Below are 18832 nucleotides of genomic sequence, written 5' to 3' on the forward strand. Positions count from 1 at the left end.
TGCTTAGTACAGTGCTCTGCACACAGTAAGTGCTCAATAAATATGATTGATTGATTGATTGATTTTGTGCACATATAATGAAGAAAGCAAATTTGTACTGGCAGAGGTTGGCATGATCTTTGCATTTCCACCAGGAATGCCCAGTGAAGAAGCGGAGGAAGCCGTGATCAGAGCTGGGCTTTTGCAGGGCAAAAGAGACAATCGATCAGTTAGTCATATTTCCTGAGCACTTACTGTGTGCAGAGCACCACACTAGGCACTTGCTTTGTCTTATGCTGGCCAGTCATTTCTGACCCATAGTGACACCATGGACACACCTCCCCCAGAACACCCCGCTCTCCATCTGCAATCATTCTGTTAGTGTATCCCTATACTTTTCTTGGTAAAAATACAGAAGTGGTTTACCATTGCGGCCTTCTGCACAGTAAACTCGAATCTCCGCCCTCAACTCTTTCCCATGACACTGCTGCCCAGCATGGGTGAGTTTTGACTTGTAGCAGATTAATGATGGCATTTATTAAGCACTTACTATGTGCAAAGCACTGTTCTAAGCGCTGGGGAAGTTACAAGGTGATCAGGTTGCCCCACGGGGGCTCACAGTCTTAATCCCCATTTTACAGATAAGGTAACTGAGGCACAGGGAAGTTAAGTGACTTGCCCAAAGTCACACAGTTGACAATTGGCGGAGCTGGGATTTGAACCCCTGACCTCTGAATCCAAAGCCCGGGCTCTTTTCCACTGATCCATGCTGCTTCTCTGACTGCCTTCCACTCTCTAGCCACTGCCCAAGCTAGGGATGGAATGGGTATGCCTGACTCTCCCTCCCATAGCCGAGACTGGTAGAGTACTGGAAACTCTCCAGGTGCCACCATGAGAGGGGACTAGGCATTTAGGAGTGCTCAAAAGAGCAAGTAGACATGATCCCTGCCCTCAAGGGACTTACAAGCTAGCAGGGGATATAGGCATTAAAATAAATTACATTAAGGGAGGCAACAGAGAATAAGGATGTGTAGATAAGTGCTGTGGAAGAGGAGGCTGGAATGAAGTGCTTAAGGTAAAGATTAAAGTGCATAGTTAGCACCGATGGGAGGGAAAATTCGGTGAGGATTTGAGTGGTTAGTTAGGAAAGGCTTCCTGGAGGCAGGCTGGAGGAGGGCTTTGAAGATGGAGAGACTGTTGTGTTGTAGGATATGAAGAGGGAGGGAGTTTCAGGCAGAAGAGAAGGTGTGAACAAGAGGTTAGCAGTGAGAGAGATGAGAATATGACACGGTGAGGAGGTTGGTGATAGAAGAGTGAAGTGTGTGGGCTGGGTTGTAGTTGGAAAGGAGTGAGGCTAGGTAGAGGAGGGAGAGAGCTGATTGAGTGCCTTAAAACTGGTAAGAATTTCTGCCTCATGCATAGATGGATAGACAAACATAGGTTTTTGAGAAGTGAGGATGTGGGTACAGAGGGTAAAGGGGCAAGAGTTAAATTTTCTGGAGAGACAGTGTTGAAGATATGGCCCTTGGCATCTAAGGAGGGGAGGGTTACTAGGGAGACCCAAATGAGTGCAATAGATGGGGATGGCTAGAGAGGGTCCAGAGCCTGGAGGTCTAGGTAAAGGAGGAGAACAGTTTGGGAAAAGGAAGGAATGTGGGTGCAGTGGCAGGGTGGGAAGTTTTGTTCTATAAGCTGTAATTCAAAGTTGGAGGTAGAGGGGATGAAGGTAGTGCAACATCTGGCAATTATGAGGTTCAGGATACGTCCGTGTTGGTAGGTGGCTGGTGTGAATTACAGCTTCAAATTAGAGGGCCTGGATTTACCTGCTGGTGGTGCCCTTTATCCTAGGGTGAATGCAGTCTGCTAGAGAAAGAGAGAAGAAAGGGAGAAAAAGAGTAGAGAAAGAAAGAAGGAAGGAAGGGAGGGAGGAGAGAAGACAGAGAGAGAGGAAGAGAGGAAGAGAGGAGAAAGAGAAGGACTTCTCATCTGCTCCCACAGCTTCAGCTACCATCTCTATGGAGATGATTCCCAAATCTTGATCTCCAACCCTGATCTTTCTTCTTATTTGCATTCTTCCTAACTTCAAGACATCTCTACTTGGATGCACTGCTGACACCTCAAATTTAACATGTCCAAAACATGTCATCATCTTCCCACCCAAATCCTGTCCTCCCCAGGACCCTTTAATCACTGTAGACAGCACCACCATCCTCCCTGTCCCACAAGCACATAACCTTTGCGATATCCTCAACTCATCTCTCTCATCAACCCACATATTCAATCTGTCACCAAATCCTGTCAGTTCTCCCTTTCTAAAATCCAGCCTTTCTACTCCAACCAAATGGCTACTCCATTGATCTTAGCACTTAATTTGTCATATCTTGACTACTTCATCAGCCTCCTGTTGACCACTCTGCTTCCTGTCTCTTCCCACTCCAGTCCATACTTCACTCTGCCACCCAAGCTATTTTCCTACAGTCCATTTCTCCCCACTTCTCAAGAACCTCCAGTCGTTGCCCACCCACATACACATCAAACAGAAACTCCTTACCAACAGCTTTAAAGTATTCAGCCCCATATGCCCTTTCCTATCTTGCATTTCTGATTTTCTACTACAACCCAGCATGATCACTTAGCTCCTTAAATGTTAACCTGCTCACTGTACCTCAACTTCATCTATCTCTCTGCCAATCCTCTCATCCACAGCTGCCTCTGGCCTGGCACTCCCTTCTCATCATATGTGAAAGACCATCATGCTGCTGAGAAGTAATGAGGCTCAGCGGAAAGAGCAAGGGCTTGGGAGTCAGAGGATGTGGGTTCTAATCCCGGCTCCACCACTTGTCTCCTGTGTGACCTTGGGCAAGTCACTTCATTTCTCTGTGCCTCAGTTACCTCATCTGCAAAATGGAGATTAAGACTGTGAGCCCCACGTGGGACAATCTGATTACCTTGTATCTACCCCAATCCTTAGAACAGTGCTAGGCACATAGTAAGTACTTAACAAATATTATTATTATTATTATCGCTCTTCCCACCTTCAAAGCCTTATTAAAATCACATCTCTAACAAGAAGCCTTCTCCAATTAAGCCCTCATTTCCCCTACCCCCTCTCCCTTCTGAGTCACCTTTGCACTCGGATTTGTACCCTTTATTCACCCCACTCTCAGCCACACAGCAGTTATGTTCATATCTGTAATTTATTTTAATATCTGTCCTCCCACTCTAGATGTAAGCCCGCTGTGGGCAGGGAACATGTCTACCAACTCTGTTATATTGTACTCTCCCAACTGTTTCATATAATGCTATGAACACAGTAAGAACTCAATAAATACAATTGATTGATTGGAAGAGAGAGTCTTTGATCAAAGATGTTGCTACCGCTTGTGAAGTCTCCTATATTTGAGAGGATGTGACAAAGAACTAATGTGGCACTAACTCATTGTATGCCCATTAAGATTGTCCTTTGTCAAGGTTACTCTACCTCGCATGTTAGGTATTGAATTCAACGTGTACTTGACAAAGAAACCAAAAGCAAAGATGAGTGAAAGAAAAGAATCTCAGGGCCAACATTTGAAGAGTGATACCAGGTAGAGTAACAATTCTAAGATGTGTCAACTACATAGTTCTCTGTGGATGACTGAAAAGATAATCAGATTAGTCTTTCTCTCGGGGCCCCATAAGACCAAGGGACAGAAGACATTTGATCCCCATTTTCAGGTGAGAAATTGGGGACAAAGAGAGATTAATGATTTGCCCAAGGATACAAAACCAGTGGCAAAAATGGGATTAGAAACTAGGTCTCCCAACTCCAAGTCTCATGTTCCACTGGACTCAAGTCTCATGTCTACCAACTCAATACAATAGAGTTGTCTGCTGTGTGACCTTGGGAAAGTCATTTAACTTCTCTGTGCCTCAGTTCTCTCATCTGTAAAATGGGGATTAAGACTGTGAGCCCCATGTGAGACAACCTGATTACCTCGTTTCTACCCTAGAGCTTAGAACAGTGATTGGCACATAGTAAGTGCTTAACAAATACCATCATTATTATTATCATGTATACTCCCAAGGGTTTAATACAGTGCTCTGCACATGTTACTTGCTTGATAGCATTGATTGATGATGTTCTTTCCCCTAGGCAACCCTGCCTCAATGGGACTAAAATCTACTCAGCACAAATTCTATGATGTCAGTTGAAAACACCCAGCAGACACTCTGCCTGTGTCTTTATAGCTTTCAGAGAAGTGGCAATTTGGCAATTATGCAAAATGGATTGTTTTTGGCTTTTATCCCCCCATTTAGTTGTCAATTGACCACACTAAGGGGATAATTGCCAAATTTCCACTTCACTTTATATTGTGTGGACCCAGGCTCTGTTATTCCAGTGCAGGTAGATAAGTGACAAATTTTGGACCACTGAAATTGGTTTCCTTCACTGGAAAGAGACTCAGGATTTGGGATGAGGGAAACAGGGTTGGACAAAAATAGAGAGAAAAGACAAAGAGCAGTGGATTGCCTAGATATTTTAAATGGAATGGTAAGAGATCATTAATGCTAATATCTTTTTTTCTTTTCAAAATGCCCAATTATCACATTACAAGAGTTACACATGTACATAGCTCAGTAATGAGTTTCCTTTCCCAAACAGCCTCCCTCCACACTAGAACAAGGTTTTGGCAATAATCCAGAGCTTGGGAAACGTTCTTATGGAGAGGACGGGACCAATTTCCTAGTCCATGGCTGCTGAATGTCCACCAATACACCCCAGGGAGTCGCGAAAGGGCATGCTGTCCTAGTCTGTCATCTCCTGGATTCTCAGGCCTACCCCAAGCTGGGGAATATCTACGTGGCTCCTGCTCCACTCCAGTTCCTGACCAAGCAGCTGTTTGGGAAGCTTTGGGGAGCAATGCTGTGACTGCCAAGTGGCCAGTCACCCTGCTCTCTGGCCAACCTTTTGGCAAGCCCCCAAATGGCCTTACTTAACCTCAGGGGAGCATCCTAGCCACGGAGGTTTGTGGGAGGTAGTGGTGGTGGAGGGTGTGAGTGCTTTTCCTTCAAGCAGAAAATTAGGACCCAGGTCACTCAAAAGATCTAGGTTGTGCTTCATGTCTCCATTTCTCTTTAATGGCAGGGTTCATTCCTAAAGGTGCTAATAAATGCCACTAATAATGAGGTTCTCTGTAATGTCTAAAGGCATTGGTAATTGGGGGGTGCAGATCCTTGATGTACTTCTTTAACTCTTTCAAAACAGTAGACCAGGGTCAGTAGTCTGTGTCCATGGATGCCAATTATCTAGATGGCACAAGTCCCAGATATTCCCTTGGGCCTAATTATCCAGAGAGTTTGTTCTGTTCATTGCTTTTGGAGGGCCCAAAACATCCAGATCATTTGAGGGTATTATTTCTAGGTTGTTCTGTCAGCAATCGAAACAGCACCCCAGGCTGTCCTCCTGTTTCTCAGCAATGTGACCTTCTTTGGTGAGTGCTAGCAATCATCTCCCAGCCGAGTCGCTTTGCCAACTGCAAGTTTCTGATAAACAGATTTGTATTAATCCGCTGGGCAATTTGGAACATTTCATTTAATAAAGCCTTTTGTTTGGATCATGGCAGCTGACCCAGGCAAATAAAAGATGTGCTGTATCATCGGCTTATAAGACTAAATTTGATCGTGAACATACTTCTAGTGCATCATTAATAGAGCCTTGAGAGGAACAAAGCCCAGGCTATAGATTGACCAGAGACCTTGACTTTAATGGAAGTCTGGCTCCAAGGAGATCTCCAAGCACAATTCCTGAGTACACTCTCCAACAAGGCCAGTGAAACTGAGTTTCATTATTAGACTTTTATAATAATAATAATAATGGCATTTATTAAGCACTTACTATGTGTAAAGCACTGTTCTAAGCGCTGGGAGGTTACAAGGTGATCAGGTTGTCCGGGGGTGGGGGGGAGGCTCACAGCCCTAAGCCCCATTTTACAGATGAGGTAACTGAGGCACAGAGAAGTGAAGTGACTTGCCCAAAGTCACACAGCCGACAATTGGCGGAGCCGAGATTTGAACCCGTGACCTCTGACTCCAAAGCCTGTGCTCTTTCCACTGAGCCATCCTGCTTCTCATATACCTTGCATCTCTTGGGGGAAGCACTGGAAAAAGGTGTCAGGACCTAGAAAATGACTAACATGGATTCCTTAAGCAATGTTTTATGGCCACACTGTGTTTTGTGTGTTCTGTCGACAGTGGTAATTTAACTGAGGAGAACTTTCAGTAAAAAAAAAAAAAAATAAGGATTTCTAGGAAGACCGGTTTGCTGTTTCATGTAAAATAGGATCCTTTTAATCCAAAATTGTACCGGGGAGAGAAGCAAGTGCTTTTTGCCCAAGTTCTCCAACAAGAGAATCAGCATAGGGCATGTTAGAAGTGCAGCTCATTATGAAAAAATGACCTATTACTATTGTCATAAATCAGATTATGGTTAGTTTCTGTCAGTAAGCAGCATGCAGGGTTGAAATATGGATGTGTAATGCACATCTATTACCATAGGCCTGGCTAAGGTAAAATCCTTCTCCAGAAATGACATCATGCAGCTGTATACCGTCATCAGTATTGAGAATTTACATAGGATGGGGTCATATATCCCTTAATAGAAAGAGGCCTGATTATCAGTAGCATATGGAAGCCGCCGGATGGAGTAAACTACATTTCTCTAATGTTAGTCTATCATAGTATTTATTAAATGCTTAATTTTTGCCAAGCCCTGTGCTAAGCACTGTGGTAAAGAGAATCATATAACAATAATGATGATGATGCTCATTAAATGCTTACTAGGTGCCAAGCACTGTGAGAGACACAAGATAATCAAATCAGACACAGTCCCTGTACCACATGGGAGAACAGGTAATATTATCCCCATTTTACAGATGGGGAAACTGAAGCAAAGAAAGACTTAGTACCTCACACAAGGTCAAACAAAAGGCAAGTGGCAAAGCTGAGATTAGAGCCCAGGTCTCCTGACTCTGAGTCCCATGTATTTTCCAAAAGGCCAAAATCCCTATGCCACACAGGGCTTCTGATCTCAGAATCTAATGTGTGACTTTAAATTTCATGTAGCTCCATGCTGGGATGATTTCTTGCTCTAGTGGCATCAGAAAATGCGATTGTATAACTTGACATGGAGGAAGGAGAGGCAAGAGCGGCAGCTGCACCAGACCCAGAGGGAGAGCAACTTTTCTCTGCCTCCATTCCCCCCATTCCTCACCTCCAATACATTGGAACAGCCCCAGCCCTCTATTCACACTCCTTTCCTGGCCCTAAGAATGCTGCAGAAAAAGTAAGTAGAAGAGAGCCCACTTAGGGACTGTAGTACATAACTCCGGACTAAGAGAAAGCCTTTGCAGAAGAGGCGTTCGTGAATCAGCCCTGTATCACAAACCTCAATAAAGCAGCAGCTGTGAAACTTTGGAGAGTGATGCAGCATTATATTCCAGGGCCATAGCGATTAGAAAAAAGTTGGGAACCATATATAGGCCGGAGGGGTATCTCTTCCTCCCTCTAGCCCACAGTGCTTCTGGAATAATCCTAGAAAAGGGTGAAAGGTTTATTTGGAAAAGAGTATTATCTTTGTGATGAGGCTTGAGGTTAGGACAGGGTAGAATGAAATAAAATATTCCTGCTTTAAGCTGTACTGGTTAACAGTTCTTCTCATTAACACCAATGGAGACTCATAAAAGTACATAAAAATTGGAAGTGCCCATTAGTGGTGAGCATGAGGCTGTCTGGGAGCCGCGCTTGCCTGTATAATAAATAAAATAGAGTAAATAAATAAGATGCTGCTGCTGAGGATGATAAATATCAGTTTTTGCACTTTCCCTCCCTACATATAGCCTGCTAGTGCCAGATGCTCAGAAATGATCCCAAGCCTCTGGAACTGGAGACAGAATGAAGGCTACCAATAGAGTTAGAAGTGAAGTTCCCTGCACTCAAAGATCTTAGAGTTTAGCAGAGGAAGCAGACATAAAACGATTCACAAATAGAGGGAGAGAGGAAGAATGGATATGTAAATGAGTAAGTGCTAAAACAATAAGGGATGTAAATCTATATGTTCAGAAGGATTCCAGGTGGGTGTGAGTGCACAAATGCAAAGTTGGTACAGCACAACTGAGGTGGTAGTTGTGGGATTATGACCAAGGGAAAAGTCAGTCAGTTTATCGTATTTATTGAGAGCTTACTGTGTGAAGTGCACTGTTCTAAACACTTGGGAGAGTACAATACAACAATATAATAGGCACATTCCCTGCCCACAGCGAGTTTGCACTGTAGAGGGGGAGATAGACATTAATTTAATTCAATAAAATTTCAGACATGTACATAAGTGCTGTAGGGCTAGACAGGAGGATGAATAAAGGGAGCAAGTCAGAGTGATTCAGGAGGCAGTGGGAGAAGAGAAAAGGAGGGCTACATCAGGTAAGGCCTCTTGGAGGAGATGTGCCTTCAAAAAGGCTTTGAAATCAGGGAGAGTAATTGTTGGTCGGATATGAAGAGGGAAGGCATTGCAAGCCAGAGGAAGGATGTGGGTGGGAGGTCAGCAGTGAGATAGATGAAATCGAGGTACAATGAGGAAGTTAGCATTGGCGGAGTGAGCATACCAGCTGGGTTGTAGCAGGAGAGTAGCAAGGTGAGATAGGAGGAGGCAGCAAAGTGATGGAGTGCTTTAAAGCCTACGGAAAGGGAGTTTCTCTTTGATGCGGAGGTGGATGAGCAACCACTGGAGGTTCTTGAGGAGTGGGGAAACCTGGCCTGAACGTTTTTTGTAAAAAAAATGATCTGGGCAGCAGAGTTAAGTATGGGCTGGAGTAGGGAGAGACAGAAGGCAGGGAAGTCAGCAAGAAGGCTGATGCAGTAATCCAGGTGGGATAGGATAAGGGATTGGATTAACCTGGTATCTGTTTGAATGGAGAGGAAAGGGTGGATTTTAGCAGTGACATGAAGGTCAGACCAACAGGATTTAGTGATGGATTTAATATGTGGGTTGAATGAGAGGGAAAAGTCATGGATAATGCCAAGGCTACAGGGTTGTGAGACAGGAAGGATGGGAAAGTCAGGGGAAGGACAGGATTTGGGTGGGAAGATAAGGAGTTCTGTTTTAGACATGTTAAGTTTGAGGTGATGGGAGGACATCCAAGTGGAAATGTCTTGAAGGCAGGAGGAAATGTAGGACTACAGAGAGGGAGAGAGATCAGGGCTGGAGATGTAGATTTGGGAATCATCCGCATATCGGTGGTAGTTGAAGCTATGTGAGCAAATGAGTTCTCCAAGGAAGTGGGTGTAGATGGAGAATAGAAAGGGACCCAAAACTGAACCTTGAGAAATACCCACAGGTAGGGGGTGGGAGGCAGAGGAGGAGCCTGCCAAAGAGACTGAGAATGAGCAGAAAAGAAAAATTAATCAAGGAAGGTCTCCTAGAGAGGCAGCATGGCCTAGAGCAAAAAGTCCCGCCACTTAATGATAATAATATTGATGGTATTTGTTAAGCACTTACTATGTGCAAAGCACTGTTCTGCTGTGAGACCTTGGACAAGACATGTCACATCTCTGAGTCTCAGTTCCTTCGTCTGTAAAATGTGGATTGAGATTGTGAGCCCCATGTGGCACAGGTTCTGTGTCCACCCTGATTATTTTGTATCTACCCCAGCGCTTAGTACAGTGCCCAACACAGAATAAGTGCTGAACAAGTACCATTAAAAAGCAAACAAACCAAAAATATGTGATTTCAGAAGCATTTGGATGTTGGGAAGAGCTGTGGTTGGCTGGATGTAAAGTTGGGGGGAGTTTTCCAGGAAGGAAGAAGGGATTGAGAAAGTGGGGGTGGGGCAAGAGAACTAAGAACAAGGCACAGTGAATAGGTCAGGTTGAGGGTGACAAAGATCTGTGGAGTAATGCGGGTAGAGAATGGACTATTATGAGGGAAAGAGCTGATGGAGTGCGTTAAAGCCAGTGGTCAGTAGCTGCAGAGAGGAATAGGTAATCATTCCAGGTTTATGATGATGAGATGATGTGTTCAGGATGATGTTTTATGAAAAGGATTTGGGCAGGAGAGTGAAAGATGTACTGTAGAGGGGAAATGGGGGAGTGCAGATGGGTATGGGCAATGGCCTTGGGAGTTCATAAGGTCACAGAAGAGAGTGCAGAGTTGTGCCAAGTAAGGAAGGATTCCAAGTGGCTGAAATCAGCCTGGTGCCTGGATTTCAGCAGACAGTACTCTGCAGCACAGGCGCAGGAGCAGAGGAAACCTGCCATCAGGTTGATCCAGGATTGGAAGTTGGTGGTGGGACAGGGGAGTATGGGAACAACAATCCCATGCCAAATTACTTGCCTCAATTTCCACACCCACCCTCACTAGCCTAGGTCTAACTGGGACAAAAGGAATGTTCATTTCCCCACTAAATCCTGAATCACGGTATTTCCTAACAGCATGAGCATGTCCTGTTCTGCATTGATTTAAATCATTAGAGGATTGGAAAATGCCAGCCCAATTTAGGATCACCTAGGACTGGCCGAAAATAATTGGATTTTGCTCGGGCAGATGTGGATTTTGGATCCTGTGATTCTAAAATCCTATGAGGCTCCTGATTAACTCAGGAAACTGTCTGATTGATCCTACATATCTTTTCCTTCCAGTCCTCCCTTCAGAGGAAAGACAGCAGAACTTGAAATGTGTTTCTTTTATTCTTCCTGCATTCATTATGTAGCTAATTCGTCACCAGGACCTGCTTTAGACATTTGGCTGCCGTGAGGGGTGGGGAAATTGGCTTGACTCCCCATTCCATTTGTACTACTACTACTACTAATAATAACAATAACAGTATTTGCTAAGTGCTTACTATGTGTCAAGCACTGTTCTAAGCACTGGGGTAATCAGGTTGGACACAGTCTCTGTCCCACATGGGGCTCAAAGTCTTAATCTCCATTTTACAAATGAGGGAACTGAGGCTCAGAGAAGTTAAGAGACTTGCTCAAGGTCATGACCCCTGAAACTAGAGAGTTTTACCTGGGGTACCCCTGACCCTCTCCTTGCTCCAGAGTCTTGTACTCCCACCCCAGAAGCAGTGTGGCTTAGTGAAAAGAGCAAAGGTTTGGGAGCCAGAGGTCCTGGGTTCTAATCCCAGCTCCACCACTTATCAGCTGTGTGTCTTTGATCAAGTCACTTAACTTCTCTGTGCCTCAGTTACCTCAGCTGTAAAATGGGGATTACGATTGTGAGCCCCATGTGGAACAACCTGATTACCTTGTATCTACCTCAGTGCTTAGAACAGTACTTGGCACATAGTAAGTGCTTAACAAATACTATCATTATGATTATTATTATTGCTCACAGATGTTGCTTCTAACTCAGAATAGATGCTAGTATTCAGCACTTAGTATAGTGCTTGGCACACATTAAGCACTTAAGTTTCTTGTTTTATGCCATTGAGTCATCTCCAACCCATAGCTACGCCATGGACACATCTCTCCCAGAACACCCCACCTCCATCTGCTGTCCTTCTGATAGTGTATCCATAGAGTTTTCTTGGTAAAAATATGGAAGTGGTTTACCATTGCCTCCTTCTGCACAGTAAACCTGAGTCTCTGCCTTCGACTCTCTCCCAGACCACTGCTGCCCAGCACAGGTGAGTTTGTAGCAGATTGCCTTCCACTCGCTAGCCACTGCCCAAGCTAGGAATGGAATGGATATGCCTCTTCTTGAGTCTCACTCCTGAAGGCAAGACTGGTAGAGTACTAGAAACTCTCCAGATGTGATCCTGAGAGGGGCACAAAATTTCACAAGCACCATTATTATTTCAAATTGTGAACCCCCATGGCCCCCCTGCCACCCTCGTGGTAAGCTCTGAGGTGATTGTCTGAATCACTCACATATCACTTGATGCTGCCTCTCATGGACACACTCGATGTCCAAAGAGCAGCATCGGTAAAATGGAGATTAAATCTTCCTCCCTCCAATTGAGAATGTGAGCCCTATTTGGCACAGGGATTGTGTCCAACGAGATTACCTTGTACCTACCCCAGAGTTCCCTTCTCAGGGTCGCACCTGGAGAGTTTCCAGTATGCTACCAGTCTCGGCTATGGGAGGGAGAATCAAGCAGAGGCATATCCATTCCATTTCTAGCTTGGGTAGTGGCTAGCAAGTAGAAGGCAATTTGCTACAAGTCAAAACTCACCTGTGCTTGGTAGCAACGGCATGGGAGGGAGTCGAAGGTGGAGACTCAAGTTTACTACACAGAACAAGGCAATGGTAACTGTATTTTTACCTAGAAAACTCTATGGCTGCACTAACAGAACAATTGCAGATGGAGAGATGTGTCCATGGCATCGCTATGGGTCAGAGAGGATTTGACAGAATAAGACAAAACAAGGCCCCAGAGCTCAAAGCAGTGCTTGACACCAGTGCTTGACACCCTCTAGAATGTCAACTCCTTGTGGGCAGGGACCGTATCTACCAACTCGGTTGCATTGCCCTCTCCCAAGTGCTAAGTATAGTCCTCTGCACACAGTAAGTGTTCAATTAATATGATTGAAACATAGTAAGCACTAAACAAATACCAAAGCAAGCCCTTTCCTGGTTCATTAATATAGCAATACAATGACTTTTCCTTTGAGCCTACACACTTCAATATATAGGAGACATAACAGGACCTGCCTTGCATCCCACTGTGGACTTAGCTTAGTGGCAGGAGCACGAGCTTGGGAGTCAGAGGACGTGGGTTCTAATCCCAGCTCCGCCACATGTCTGCTGTGTGACCTTAGGCAAGCCACTTAGCTTCTCTGTGCCTCAGTTCCCTCAATATGGGGATTAAGATTGTGAGCCCCACGTGGGACAACATGATCACCTTGTATCTACCTCAGTGCTTAGAACAGTGCTTGGCATATAGTATGTGCTTAACAAATACCATTATTATAAGTGCTTAGTACAGTGCTCTGCACACAGTAAGCACTCAATAAATACATTTGAATGAATGAATGAATGAACACCTTGAACTATCATTGTCCTGGAGAATCAGCTTTTATGTGGACCGTGATTCCCCCTCCCCCCCAGCTTGTATTCTTTGAGAAAATTACCAGCTCAAGGCTGGGGCATAAGTGAGATGTGGATCCTTAACCCATACCTTTCCAGCCTAGGAACAACCATTCCACAGACTCAGCAATACTTGGGCTCGAGAAGCCTTGAGAAGGACAGCATGGAGCTTAAGAACCGGCTTGAGGAATGGAGTGAATGTTTTTTAAAACTCACAAAGTGGAAATTGAAAATGAGTTTTGCTAGAGGCCCCCAGTACAGCGAGTGGAGCAAATCTTCCAGGGAGGCTATATCCCTCTATGACCAGCTGCTCTTAGAAAGAGCAGAAGGCAAGCTCCAGCTGACGGTGGTGGCAGCTGGCTTTTAGAAATTCGCCTTGCTATGGTTGGCTCTTCGAGCACAGTAGGAATAGAACAGCCTGGTTCTCTTCACTTCTGGGTGCCATCGGAAATAGTGTTTTAGACGAGCAACAGCAGAGGATATGTGTCTACGTGAGCTCCACCAAAGATAGCCCTCCATCTAGCCGCTTTTGCTGGCGGGACTTATTTTTGATGGCATTTTGAAACCCTAGCTCTTCTTTGGCTTAAAGAGAGAGAGCGTGTGGGCCCTTCAGTTAGTAGCACATGTTTCATCAGCTTCCCCAAATTCTTATTTGATGTAGTTTTGTTGAGAGAGCTGATGTCCTGGGGGTTGTGCAGAGGGTTTCTGTTCCGGGGACTCATTCTTGCTGGTTTTCAGCACGTTGATTATGTTAGTGTTTTTAATTATGCAAACGCACCCACAGGTTTGGCAATGAGCACATGCTTTCATGAGCATACATATAAACAAACAAATACCCATCCATTCCACCATTGTCACTTTGTGTGTTTTCCTCCTCAGGGGCCCCCAGCTCAAGACCAACATATGCAGCTGCTTTGCCCTGTAGCACACATCCATCATTCTCTTCCACATAGTGAGAACACTTCATCAGTAGAACATCCTTCAAAATGCCTGGACATTCTTTCCTTTGAGAGCTGGAGCAGAATACCTTTTTCTCCACTTCTACCCTACTTCTGGGGCCTTGTTGCCTCGAATCGGTCATCTCTCCTTCCTGAATGCTACCTATGTGATCAAATGGAAAACAGACACTGAGTGCAACAAGGCAAGGGGAAGAGTAGAACTATCTGATGATGATTCTGGCTGGTCCTTGTCATGGGCTTGTCCTGAGCATCTATCTTGACATTTTCCATGAAAATGGACGAGCCATCTTCTCTAAGAAAAACAGGAGTCCCAGAAAGTGGGCACTGGGTTGACTACTTTTCTCTACTGCTACTGCCCCAGAGTGACCTACAAGAATTAGGGTATCATTCAATCAATCAGTTACTCGTATTTATTGTGTGCTTACTATGCACAGAGCACTGAGTACTTGGGGAATACAATACAACAGAATTAGCAGACCCATTCCCTGCTCATAGCAAGTTTACAGTCTAGACTTTGAGACTGTCCTCAATATGAATACTTAAGTAATAATATATAATTGTAGATAATTTAATAATAATTGATGTTAATATTCAAATATTAATTTAAAGATCTGTACATAAGTGCTGTGGGGTTGCTGATGGGGCAATTATCAAATAGTCAAAGGCCACAGACTGAAGGGCACAGATGACACAGGGTAGAGTGTCATGATCAGGGGACGTGAACTTGCATTAATCTGTATTTTCCAAGTGCCTAGTGCAGAACATATAGAATCCGTTCCGACAGGAAGTTGTGCAGGCTGAACCTGTAAGTTTTAGAGAGTCTTGGAAAAATTATTAGATGAGTGGTCGATGATAGATTATTAGAGGGAAAGTTAGGAATGTTAGATGGACCATCCATAGCCATGAGGAGTGATGTCCAGGAAGCCAACCATCACACAGTTCCCCAGCATCCTATTGCCACTATCGAGACAGAACCTGAGAAGCAACATGGCCTAGTGGATAGAACACCTGCTTGGGAGTAAGAAGGACCTGGATTCTAATTCCGGCTCCGTCACTTGTCTGCTGTGTGACTTTGGGTAAGTCAGTTAACTTCTCTGTGCCTCAGTTATCTCATCAGAAAAAAGGGAATTAAAACTGTGTGCTCCATATGCGGCATAGACTGTGTCCAACACAATTAGCTTGTATCTACCCTAATGCTTAATAGGTATCTAGCACATGTAAGCGCTTAACAAATACCATTAAAAATTAAAAACAAAAACACCATGCTGGAAGGACATCGATCTGAGCCATTAATGTCTCTTCTAATGGTCTTTTATTCCTATGAAATTAAGAAGATACAGCCCAATTCCAGGTTTTCATTGGTCTTTTTCCACAGAGTTCCTTTCTTTGGAAGGAACTTTGGATGGCTACCTTTATGTTTTCTGTCCACTCTCTAGTTTTGTTGACATCATTTCTCTGAGATCAGAGCCAAAGAAGCTGTGTACTCAAGTCTCATGAAAGGCTTCTGTTAGAGGCCGACAGGCTCCCACATGCCTATTCAAGGACATCCCCCCCACCACCACCATGCACACACACACACAAGACACACACACTTTCTTCATCCCCCAATCATTCTGGAAGGGAGTTCACAGTAGTTCCAATTCTCCAGAAAATCTGAGTCATCCTGAAAGGGCTCAATCCCTACCCCTATCAGATTGCTAAGGAAAACTTACCAACATTAATATTGTGGGAAAAAGTTAGGCTTTTCTCCTATCTGCTACCTTTCTCAGGGCCTTACTCTGGGTGCGTGTTCATCTACCGGGGGGAGGGCAATGGAAATGAAAGGGGATGAAAACTTAAACCATCTAAACTTGCTCTTTTGGAAAAGGATGGGTAACACTGCCTGGTGATAGGTCTTGTTAAACTATGCTTTTTTGAATAGTTATCTGGGTCATTCTGTGATAGTTTCTTCCCAATTCTCTGGGATCATGGAGAGAGGAAAGTGAGCCAAATTAAGTCTGAGAACATCATGCTAGAGGAAACTGATTTTCCATCAAGGTCTAAGAATAATAATAATAATAATTGTGATTATTTGTTAAGCATTTACTATATGCCAGGCACTGTACTAAGCGCTGGGTTGGATAAACTGGCCATACACGGTCCCAGTCCCACATGGGGCTCACAGTCTTTATCTCCATTTTACAGATGAGGTAATTGAGACGTTAAGGGACTTGCCCAAGGTCACACAGCAGACAAGTGGTGGAGCCAGGTTTAGAACCCAGGTCCTTCTGACTCCTAGGCCCTTGCTCTATCCACTGGGCCAAGCTGCTCTTTAGGACTGTACTACAGAGCACAAAATGTCCTGCCTTTTCTAACCAGGCCATTTCCTTGACCTAAACATTGGTTTTCTGAACATATCTGACTTTGATCAAGAAGGATCTCAATCCTCCATAGCAGGAGGGACAATTCTGTAATCAAAGACAAAGCACAGCAGATTCTTACTAATCCAGATGTTAGCTCACTTTCTGCCAGTGGATTCAAGAGGGAATTATGACCTGGATATAATTTTTCTGGGAAAAAGATAAAAATCTCTCGCTTCCCTTCTTTTCCTTTCTCCCCCTCAATTTTTCTCTCTTTCTTGAGTGCCTGTGTTCCCCTCCCTCCATTTCAGACTGGGGAATCCTGCTTCTAGGTCTGGGCATCTAAACTTTCTGCCTCCTTGGTAACCCAGATTCAAGGTGTTGATATAATTTAGTGTTAACCACAGCTTTCAAATAGTGAACTGCTCATAGACAATTCTTCTGTGCACTCCTACTGAATCATAGGGATAATTCCTGGGCAAGAAGATTTGGAGGAAGGGGAGCACTGTATTTAAACTCTATGTTTTTAAATAAAAATTCCCGAATTACTGAGAAATGTCAAAATAAATCTGAAGAGTCCTCACCTAACCTGGCAAGCAATTCATTTTCTAACACTGAAGTGTTTGCCTGGGCCATCTAATTCCTATGTCTCTGACTGTTCCTGTTTGCTCTGTCCTTGCAGATGAAGCTGATCACCCTTTATGCAATCGCCTTGGATTTGGATCCGAGTGCTGCAGTAGCGCTGGGAGTCGGTGGGAATCTACCATTGAGGAAGGTAAGGCAGCTTCCTCTGAGTACAAAGTGCTTGTGTGAAGTGAGTCCTCTAGCTGGATTAAGAGAGGGTTGTTTTCCTATCAATGACCCTGCATCCTTCTGAACTCACCTGGCAACTGCGTTTTCTTGTTGACACTCTAAGGGAACAGGCAGAATGGACATGGTAACAGCCTGTACCCCCTGGAAAAAACTCAGATCATTTTTTGAGGCATGCTAGATAAGTGGTAGACTTCACCTTCTGACCAAAGCTCATCTTTTGTATTCCAAGTAAAGATGCTCTATCAAATATGGGAATCATTTTCCCATTTCCCATTTCTTCTAGACTGTGAGCCCACTGTTGGGTAGGGACCATCTCTATATGTTGCCAACTTGTACTTTCCAAGTGCTTAGTACAGTGCTCTGCACACAGTAAGCGCTCAATAAATACAATTGAATGAATTTCCCTCTGATCTCCAGTGCAGGATTAGGAGCCTGGATTAATTGAACTGGGAGACTATTTAAACCCAGCAGTCATAAGCCTAAGTGTTGCCTCTTCATTACCTACTACCCATGTGGGAAAATATACGCTTTCTAGCTATTTGTTACAGATTTGATCAACCTCACAGCACATAAAATGTTCCCAGCTATAGACTGAAAATATTTCAGCCAATAACACAACAGCTCTTCTTTACAAAGTATAAAATTATGGCACTATCAGATTAAGACAATAATAATAAAATACCCTCAGTTCTTCCATAGTGTGCGCTTCTACTACATGTATCGGGTAGCATGCTGCCAGGGAATTAAGGAACATTCTTCTGACAAAGTGCATCTGTCTGGATACAACAACATGATGTGATGTTGGAAGCAATGTTTGTGCACATGTGTATCACACTGATTCAAAGAGTGCATTCTATTGTGAGTATTCCTAACACCGGGTTTGAGAATAATAATAATAATAATGATAATCGTTCTTTTCAAGTGCTTATTTATGCCAAGCACTGGGATAGATACAAGGTAATCAAGTCCCACATGGGGCTCACAGACTAAGTAGGAGAGAGAACAGGCACTGAATCCCCATTTTGTAGCTGAGGGAACTGAGGCACAGAGAAGTTAGTGACTTGCCCAAAGTCACACAGCGGGTAAGTGGCAGTGCCGGCATTAGAACTCAGGGCCTCTGACTCCAAGGCCCAGACTCTTTCCACTAGGCCACGCTGCTTCTTCATGTTATGGGGATTTTTTGCTCATGAGTTGCTATTGGCATAAATCCAATTATGGTAATTAGCCTAGAATTGCTCACTAAGAGCATCAACTTTTCAGTGTTATAGTCCCAGCTGCAAACCTGCAAAACTAGAAGTCGCACATATCAAAAAGAGACTCATCTTTTGTTTCCTGGGAATGATTAAAGAAAAGTTTGCTAGAAAAAACTCCAGCCCTCATGAAGAAACTGCCTTCTTCTCTTCTCCCCATCCCCCGACACTGTGTCTCTCCAGTCTTTGGTGAAACAATGCTTCAATATTCCAGGCACATTGCTAGAATTACACTCCATGTGTCCTATTGTTTGCCTGATGAAATATTGCCCTTCTGAAGTGCTTCCCTTTCCAGACCAAGAAGTGACAATTTGGCGCATTGTTGTCTATACTGTGCATCTATATCTGTCCTTCATTTTCAAAGAAGATCCTACTGATGGTTTGTAGGACTTAAAGTAGTTTTGGTCTGTTGCCCTCATTAGATGATGA

General features: G+C 44.1%; 2 non-coding genes across 2 annotated transcripts; one reads left to right on the forward strand and one right to left on the reverse strand.

Moving 5' to 3' along the window:
- Positions 1-11643: 11643 nt before the first annotated feature.
- LOC119948494 lies at positions 11644-11781 on the reverse strand. The gene has a single exon (XR_005456886.1). It is a non-coding gene; the product is annotated as a small nucleolar RNA SNORA7 (small nucleolar RNA).
- A 259-nt stretch (positions 11782-12040) lies between these two features.
- On the forward strand, positions 12041-12178 carry LOC119948551. The gene has a single exon (XR_005456940.1). It is a non-coding gene; the product is annotated as a small nucleolar RNA SNORA7 (small nucleolar RNA).
- Positions 12179-18832: the final 6654 nt, after the last annotated feature.

The sequence above is a fragment of the Tachyglossus aculeatus genome, chromosome X4, assembly GCF_015852505.1.
Source record: "Tachyglossus aculeatus isolate mTacAcu1 chromosome X4, mTacAcu1.pri, whole genome shotgun sequence".
In the NCBI taxonomy this organism is placed as follows: Eukaryota; Metazoa; Chordata; class Mammalia; order Monotremata; family Tachyglossidae; genus Tachyglossus; species Tachyglossus aculeatus.